Source organism: Desmodus rotundus, chromosome 8, assembly GCF_022682495.2.
Source record: "Desmodus rotundus isolate HL8 chromosome 8, HLdesRot8A.1, whole genome shotgun sequence".
In the NCBI taxonomy this organism is placed as follows: Eukaryota; Metazoa; Chordata; class Mammalia; order Chiroptera; family Phyllostomidae; genus Desmodus; species Desmodus rotundus.
Genome location: NC_071394.1, coordinates 26833217 through 26841640, shown reverse-complemented (window position 1 = coordinate 26841640; position 8424 = coordinate 26833217). Strand labels below are relative to the sequence as shown.

The 8424-nt window shown below is 47.6% G+C and overlaps 1 long non-coding RNA gene across 1 annotated transcript; it reads right to left on the bottom strand.

Annotated features, from left to right (window-relative positions):
* Positions 1-506: 506 nt before the first annotated feature.
* On the bottom strand, positions 507-4001 carry LOC123477843 (uncharacterized). The gene is made up of 3 exons (XR_006652846.3): positions 3697-4001; positions 3060-3181; positions 507-1522 (listed from the first exon to the last, which is right to left on the bottom strand). It is a non-coding gene; the product is annotated as an uncharacterized lncRNA (long non-coding RNA).
* Positions 4002-8424: the final 4423 nt, after the last annotated feature.

The following is an 8424-nucleotide window of genomic DNA, read 5'->3' as shown; positions in this document are numbered from 1 at the left end:
GTGTCTGTTCTAAGGAAAGTTACTGGGCCTGCTGTTGGCACAATTATTCCTGATGAAGAGTCCCTGAGGAGGAACCTTAAGCTTCTTACAACCACACGCAACTGCATCTCTGCTGAGCTTTACTTTCATCTTACGTCTCTCTGAATTATGTAATTGATCGAGTAGAATTCCTTTCACGTTGGATGCTGAAAAGCCTAAAGCCAAATCGGGGTTTTACCAGAAGCAGTTGCAATATAGGTCATTATGGTGATTTATTAGAACCTCACTCCTGGTTTATTTTATATCCTCATCTTTAAGTTTTATTTTCTTTTTCTAAATGGTCACTTTTATGATGCTATTCTGTATTCCTCAAGCTCCCTGAAATTATGTTTGCATTGTGATGGGGGGTGGATCTTTAGGCAGTCATTAGCATGGATTGCTAGGACTACCACAAAGACACCTCTCCAATCCTGGACGCTAACAGCAGAAAATGCATTGACCTTTTGCAGTTAGAAACAATGCCTTGCTGCCTCCTGTTCAAAATGCAATTATGGTTTCTGGCATACCTGCAATTGTCAGTTTATCTTATTTATGTCTCTGTTTGTTCCAAATAGGATTCAGTTCAGCTGAATAAGCAGGTATTATTCTAAACTCTGGAAATCAAATGTCGTAGGTTTTTCCAGCACTCTGATGAATCATTTGAGTGAAGCCTGATAAATGAACATTAACAAGTTATTACAAAAACAGAATTACAGAGATGGAGGGACATTAGAAGTCACCCAGGGAGGGGGGAAAGGGCGGTCTCACAAGTAAGGAAGGGGCAGAACGGCTGTGGGAACCCTGACATGGTCTACTGCTCTCACCTCTGCTGCCCTGCCTGTCTCTCCGAGGTCTCCCCCCACCCACCCACAGGCTATTCTAAATGGTATTTCAGACACACGTAGCTTGTGTTTGATACATAGACACAAACTTTCTTGCCATTGTGTTCTGTGTACTTTAACAGGGAACCCAAACACTGCCTGTTCACTGAGCTGATGCTTTCGTAAACTGCAGATGTTATTTTTCTGTGACCCTGACCTCCGTTTGTTTATGAACAGGAGGATCACTACAAACCTATCATCTTCAACGCACATTGTTAGTGAGAAATCTTTTCAATTCTCGGAAACAGTTTGCATCAAACGCACATTCCCTGTCAATCCCTGTACACCGGGACACTGCGAGGAAGCTAAGCAGAAGGTCCCCTGGTCTCCATAGCAGCAGGAACGATGTTGCATTTTCACCGGTCCGTCACACTGCTTTTTCTTGTTAGCACAGCTATTTCTTCAATCCCACTGTCTGCTGCATACTTGTAACTTAAGTTGGGAGATTAATGGTTACAGGACCCTTGGTAACCCTAAGCCCTGGAGTTATAAAATGCCCAGCCGGACGGTGTTTGACAAGGCCATTTGCTGCCTGGCCCTCTGGTGTCAGGGATGTATGACGGTGTTAACCGAGCTCTTCGATATGTTTCCTGTGTGTCCTTCTCACGTTTTTGGAAGCATTTCTAAAAAGGAAATGAAAAATGTGTAAAGAAGAATAACCCCACACCCAGGGTAAAACTGTCATTGTGTCTGCTTAGGAATCACTCATTTAGGAGCATTCAATAAATTCCTCTCCCTCTTTTTTTCCTAAAGTTTTGTTTATTATTTCTTTGTGCCCAAATTAAGGATCAATTTGATAATTAACTCTGACCTAAGTAAGATAATTCCAACTAGAAATATGCAATCGGAAATACACTCTTGAGATTTAAAAAAATGGATAAAGTTTTTATTTGCTGGAATCATTACAAATATGTGCATGCCCATATTATTTTATGAATAAATGTATTTCAGCAAATTTAAATTGTTTTATCGTTTTTACATTTATGGGCTTTTAAAATTGTATGGTATGCAATAGTAGCTCTACAGACTGTTTATGTGTTTTTGCATGTGTCCATAAACCAAATTCCTTTTGGAGGTTCGAGATAGTTGCTAACCTAATTCTCTTGCATCTTCTTGCTATAATTGCAAGTACTTAGAAGGGTGGCATTGCAGTTAGTTATTTCTTCCTATAATTGGGCTATGAGAAGGTTATTCTCTGTCACAATAAAGATTAATATTCCCTTTCTTTGGGGATTAATGTCTAAATTTGAAGACTCTGGGTCAGAGTTGGCTGGACTGTTTCACTGAAATTTCAGCCCCTAAGAAACAAAAATAGGTTTTGAAATAGTTTCTAGGTCACTGGCACAGAAAGCTGGCAAAAAGCTATAACTGACTTTGGATAGTCCTAGTTAGTACACTTCCATCAGCACAGGCTGTTCTTTTGGACTGTGATTCAGTTTAGGAGAAAAAAATACACCAAATTAATGTGTAGTTTTGAGGGATCCCCAAATTTACTCTGTAGTTTTAGGTTTGGGTGATTGTCCCTTATTTTAGTAGATTCCCTGACTTGAGAGAGGGAAGACATTTAATCAGATATAAGTCCCATATCACTTCACTGAGCTGTCCACATTTGTTTGTTATTTTTGTTTAAATTCCTTTTCTTTTAGGTCAGACAGTGTAGGCTGTGGTTATACTGAAAAACACGTAGACTTGGAGTTAATAGATTCATGCTCTACTTAATAAGGACTGACCTTGGTAAAATAATTTAAACTTTCTGAACCTCTGTCTTCATCTATAAAACAGAAATAATACCCACCTCATTGACTTAATAAGGAATAAAAGCAACTTATCTGAGTGCCGTGTGTGTATGTGTGCCTGGCCCTATAAGGGCTGATACTGTTGTTATCCGCATAATGAAAACAAGGCTTGAAAAGTGAAATCTGTTTCCTGAAGTCAGGGAGCAGACCCAGCAGAGTCTGTCTGATTCTGGGGATTCTGTGGGTAGCCATGAGCACACTGCTTCTCCCACTGAGTCACCGCATCCGAAAGTACCTGGCCCTGTAAAGGGACTCAGTATAAATGCTCCCCTTTTTCTTCAGTGATGGAGGCAAGGTAAAAGTACTCAGTCTCATAACTGCTGACCTGTCCAGTCTCAGGTTTACATTGAGAAGGGAAGTGTACCTCTTTTAGCCCACTGTGAAGTTTTCAAATGCCAAGGGCACACCCCTTTGAGACGCAAGAGGATGATTTCCATTTAGATCCATGAGAAAAGCTCCAGGTATTGGGCCCCTCGGGTTCACGATCTGTTGAATGAGAGCAGGAACACTATCGAGAGGCCCAAATGAAATGTTGTATGTAAAATACCCAATGCAGGGCCTGGTGACTCTCAATTATTAGTATAATTATACGATTCCTTCCCTGTTAGGGCAACCACTATCTCGAACTGGGACTGCCCCCCAAAGACAGGACCGCTTGGGTTCTCTTGCAGATAACTGTGCTGGCTTCAGGCACCAGCTGATTGGGTTCCCGCACGACTGGAGGACTTCCGCTCTGCTTTGAGCTTTCATTAAATAACACCTTAATTATTAGCTTAAGAGGGGTTGACCACAGCCCCTGCCAATCTGCCAGAACCCGCCCCTAGGCAAACCGAGAACACCGGAGGAGCTACGGACCCTCCCTGGAGCGTTAGGAGAGAGCTGCGGGCGAGGACAGGAGAGCAGGCCGCCGCTTCCCATCTGCTCTCTCATTTGGTTCCGGTGCATCTCTGCCAGTAACAGAACTGAGGTTTATTTATTATTATTTTTTTTAACTTCCTCACCTTAACCGAGGAGGAAGCAGGATTGGAAGCCCCATGACAGACAGAAGCTGAATCAGGGCCATCTACCCTCCAGGTCAGCGCCCTCCGCACCTGGCCGCCTTGCGTCACCTGAGCATCAGAGGCCAAGGGAGGATGGACACAGACACCAGGTCCCTGACACGTGGGGCTGCCCGGGCACGATTTGGGTCCAAAAGCTGCACTTCCGAAGCTCCGCAGCCGCACAGGAAGCACCGAGACGGCTCTGCCAGGCCCCTCCGGGCAGCCCCGCCCGGCAGGCCTCCCATCGTCGCCAGCGCCCTTGCGCCCCTGCGCCCCTGCGGGGCAGGCTGGCCTCCGCCCGGCACCGTCCACGTGCTCTTGAACAAAAGGCCGCGAAGGTGTCTGAAATGGCAGCTCCCTGGCGGGTGATGTCATGCTGTTTTGTTTGTCTCTACGGACCGTGGGGATCCAATTTCAGCTGCGAAGAAAATGGTCTGGGGAAAAAAGTTACTTCATTCGGAAAATTCCGAGAAGCCATAAATACCGTGTGCAGCTGATGAAAGCACATTCGCAGGCTGACAATGGCTTTGCGCTGGAAGAAGCGCCCTCCCGAGAGAGGAGAGGGGCCGGCGCTGCCCCGCCCCAGCCCTCCCCGTGGCCCTCCCTGCGGCCCCACCCCTCCCGGCAGACGTGGGCGCTGCCCCCCGCGGGGTCCGCGGGGCCCCATCGCCCGCCGCGGGCCTTCCGGGGCGCGTTTTCCCCGGAGCTCATTCTCAACTGCCCCCTGCACAGCCCGCCCCTGGCGCCGCCCGCGCAACTGCGCCCACCTCCCTCTCGTGGGTGGTTGACCTGTGTTTCTGAGTTGCTGGTAGAGAAAACTACAAATAACACTGTGTTTTGTTTTCATATCTTACTCACTTTCTAGCCTTGCGACCTCTGGGGCCTCCTTTTTGCTTTGTGCGCTTTTCTTTTTTCCCTACAGTCGGCACAGTGAGAAAGAGGGAGCAAACAGGGTGAACTTCTATTCACTTTTCCCGAGAAACTTGAGTGTGATTCCCAGCCCAGATCTTCAAGGGCGTCAGAAGGAGTAAAACTGAGCAGCCAGGAAAGGCCAGGGCAGAGCTGAGATCCAGGGGCTCATTTCCCAGAGATGTTGTCTGTCTGCCTGCCTCTCTCTCTCAGTAGGAAAACAACAGGGCAAGATCACACACTTCTGGAAGACAGGAGAAAGTCTCCCTAACCCAGCCTCTCCTTCCATCCTTGTGCCTTCCCAGCACCAGGTCCCCCCCCCACCCCACAGCGAGCCCCTCATTCTGTCTTCCCTGTCACCCCTGACCTCTAGCTTTTTATTTTGGAATAGCTTTAGATTCTTAGAAAAGTTGAAAAGACAGTACAGAGAGCTCTGGTATACCCTTCACCCAGCATTCTCTAGAATGTTCCCTTTTTACGAAGTCATGGTAATAGTTGTCAAGACTAGGAAATTAACCTTGGTGCAATACCAACAGCCACCTCCCACCTCTAGTCAGATCTCACCAATTTTCTCACTAATCTGTTCCACGGTCCCACACTGCGTTTAGTCGTTATTTCTCAATCTTCTTTCATAGGTGACTGTTTCCCTGTCTTTCCTTGATTTTCACGAACTTACAGTTTTTAAGAGTATTGGTCAAGTATTTTGTAGAATGTCAACTTGAGTTTACCAATTTTCTTATTATTCAACTGGGCTTACGGGTTTGGGGGAGAAGAGCCCAGGGGTGAAGTGCCCTTCTCATTAGATCTCATGGAGGGTGTGTGGCCGCACGGTGGCGCATCGCTGGAGACGTCGCCTTCAGCCCTTGGTAAAGATGGTGTTCACCAGGTTTCCTCCCTGGAAAGTGGCTGTTTTTCCCTTTCCATACTCCACTTTTGGGGATCCGGTCCAGCCTGCCCTCCAGGGTGGGGGATTGAAGCTTCACCTCCTGGAGGGGGGAGTATCTACACGTATTATTAAAATTCTTCTGCGGGGAGATTTTCCCTTCTCCTTTATTTCTTCATTTGTTGAATCATTTAGTATAGAGAAAATTTCCCCTTTAAAAGATGGGAGAATAATAGCATATTTGTGTGTTTGTGGACATGATCCAACAGAGAGCAAAATATTGTGAGAGTTTCTTTAGTTCTTTTAATAAGTGTTGAATATTTTTTTCTCTGTTTGAATTTCTACTAGGCCTTTGCCCATATCATTTTAAACTTCACTTTTACCCAGAAGTCAGTTTCCTTAGGCCTGTTGGAGGTCAGAGGACCAGCTGACATCGGGGCACAGTTTCGTAGGTGGCTGCACCCTGGCTAAGAACTCTTCAGAACCAGACGTGAGGGCTGGTCACCCAGCAGCACCTCTGGGTGCTTGTAGGAGGGGTCTCCTCTCCCCAGCCCTCACCCTTCCCTCCTCCTCAGCTCCGCAGCCCACAGGAGCCCAGTGCAGGACAAGGAATTCCAGTGCTGGGGAAGAGCCCATGTTTTCCTTGGGTTAGGAAAGAGTGGACATCTGTCATGGGGAGCCATGGCAGCTCGAGCCCCTCAGAGGGGACTGTGGGGGCTGATGATGACCGTGGGGGAGAATTCTGGGGAAGGAAGCAGCAGGGGGAGCTCCTTGGCGCCAACTCATAATTCGGAACAGTGGGCTCTGTGTTTCTTCTGTCCCCCCTTTGGGAGGATGGAACTCCGAGGATACTGGCAGGGGCTCTGAGCCCTGGCTGGGGGCTCAGGAAAGAGGCAAGTCTGAGCACCCTCAGGCAGGGAAATGAGACATGAGAGACCTCAGAGGTCCCATTTAGAAACTCAGTGGTGGAACGGACAGCTCAGGAGAGACGGCCAGGACAGGCTCTTGACCACTGCCGGCCAGCTTACCACCCCCACTCCCACCCCCATCTGCACCCCGCAATCCCTACACACGGAAACCTCTCGTCTGGCCTCCAGCTGGGGAACTCCAGGCTCATACTCCTGGTCCCGCAGAGTGTGGGGTGGTGGAGAGAGTGGTTGTGACAAAGGTGACATATCCTGGGCGGCAGAAACGATCTCCAGGCATGCATTTTGCAGAGGCTAGCAGTATGGTGTCTACATAGTTGCACGTATCTGTAGATGAATCAGTCCACACCCTGCCGTGCCACCTAGAAGAACTGTTACCAATGAAAGGAAGGTGGTAAATTCCCTCTCATTCAGAGAACACCTCTCTCTTCTCAACAAGCTGCCCACAGGTTTCTCATCAAGATAGCAATTCATTGCATAGGGAAGGGAACTTACCATGCGGAAATTCCCACTTCCTCCCGAGAACAGTGCGCACAGCGAGTGTTAACCTTGGTGAGTAAGAATCCCCCTGTCCTCCCCACCTCTGATGGCAGCTTTTCTCTTTGGAAGACTACTTAAGTCTTATCCCAACTCTCCGTGCAAGTCTAAAAAATGCCCGGAGGTAGATGTAGAGTGAGAGTCGCCAGCATGAGTGACCTCATCGATCAGAGCAGATATCACAGCAGCATTTTTTCCAGCCCTGCATCTTCTGATGACAGCCTTTTGGTTTCCCTTTAGGGCAGCAGCTCTTCTCCCCGCTCTGTTCCTGTGTTTCCATAGGGGCGAGGGCACGTGGCCCAGTCCTGGCCCAGCATGGGACACCTCTCTAGCCACAGAGATGGACGCGTAACCCAAGCTGGGCTAGTCAGAGGCAGCTTTGGCGGGCGGCACCGCTAGACTGGAGTCTGGGGCACAGCTTTCTGAGAACGAGGCGGATGCTGAGAAAAGGAAAGCTAAGAGATGGACAGTGCTGAAAGCATCCTTGCTGCTCTCCAGCTGGTCCTTTCAGTTACAGAACCAAGCAAATTCCCTTCCTTCCTTCCTTCCTCCCCTCTAGGTGACTTATTTTGCTCTCTCTCTTGGATTATCCATCAATATGCAAATATGCTATTATTTTCCCATATTTCAGAAAGAAAGTTTTCTCTATACTAAATAATTCTCTTTTCTCCCTTCCTCCCTCCTTTTGTCCCTCTCTGCCTCCTCCTCCTTCCTTCTCTCTCTCTTTCTTTTCTACTCACTTTGGCTCAGTCCAGTTTGAGTTTGGTTTTTGTCTCTTGCACTGAAATTGTCCCAACAAATACCCCTGACGTGCCTGCCCACCCCCCACCCTTAACACTGTTTGAAAAAGGCTTAAGCTCTGTATTTTTTTCAGGTGTTGTGAGGCGACTGAACCATCACAACCCACACCCCTTCTGTTCCCTACAGCGTAAACTAAGAACATATTTTTAAAACTGAATGGATGTATCTTTCTATTATATAATTAATACAAAATTTATTTTTTTAATTAGAGAAGAGATGGAAAAGTACTCCCAATCCAGCTCCTATGAGCGTTGTAGCTATTTCCTCACCAATGCTTCCCCGGGCACGTTCAGAGGGTGATAGTCCTAGTGCGCATGACACGTGTGCTCTCCTCATCACCAACACAACACAGCCGCTGCTGTTAGCGTTCCTCCCCTCCCGCGGTTGTCGCAGCCTCCATTTTCAATGGCTCCCCTTTTGTGGAGGTAGAGTTATTGTGAGATTGGAAAGTGAATCACCTATAACCATATAAACCCACTTGTTTAGGTGGGAGCTGTTACTGTAACGAACCATTCTTTTACTGTTTCCAGGGACCTAGCTCTCATCACCTGGAGTTTGATTCTGAGTCCCTCCCCTAGAGATTCTGATTTGATAGACCTGGGGTGGGTTCCAGGAATGTGTGTTTCTAAGCAG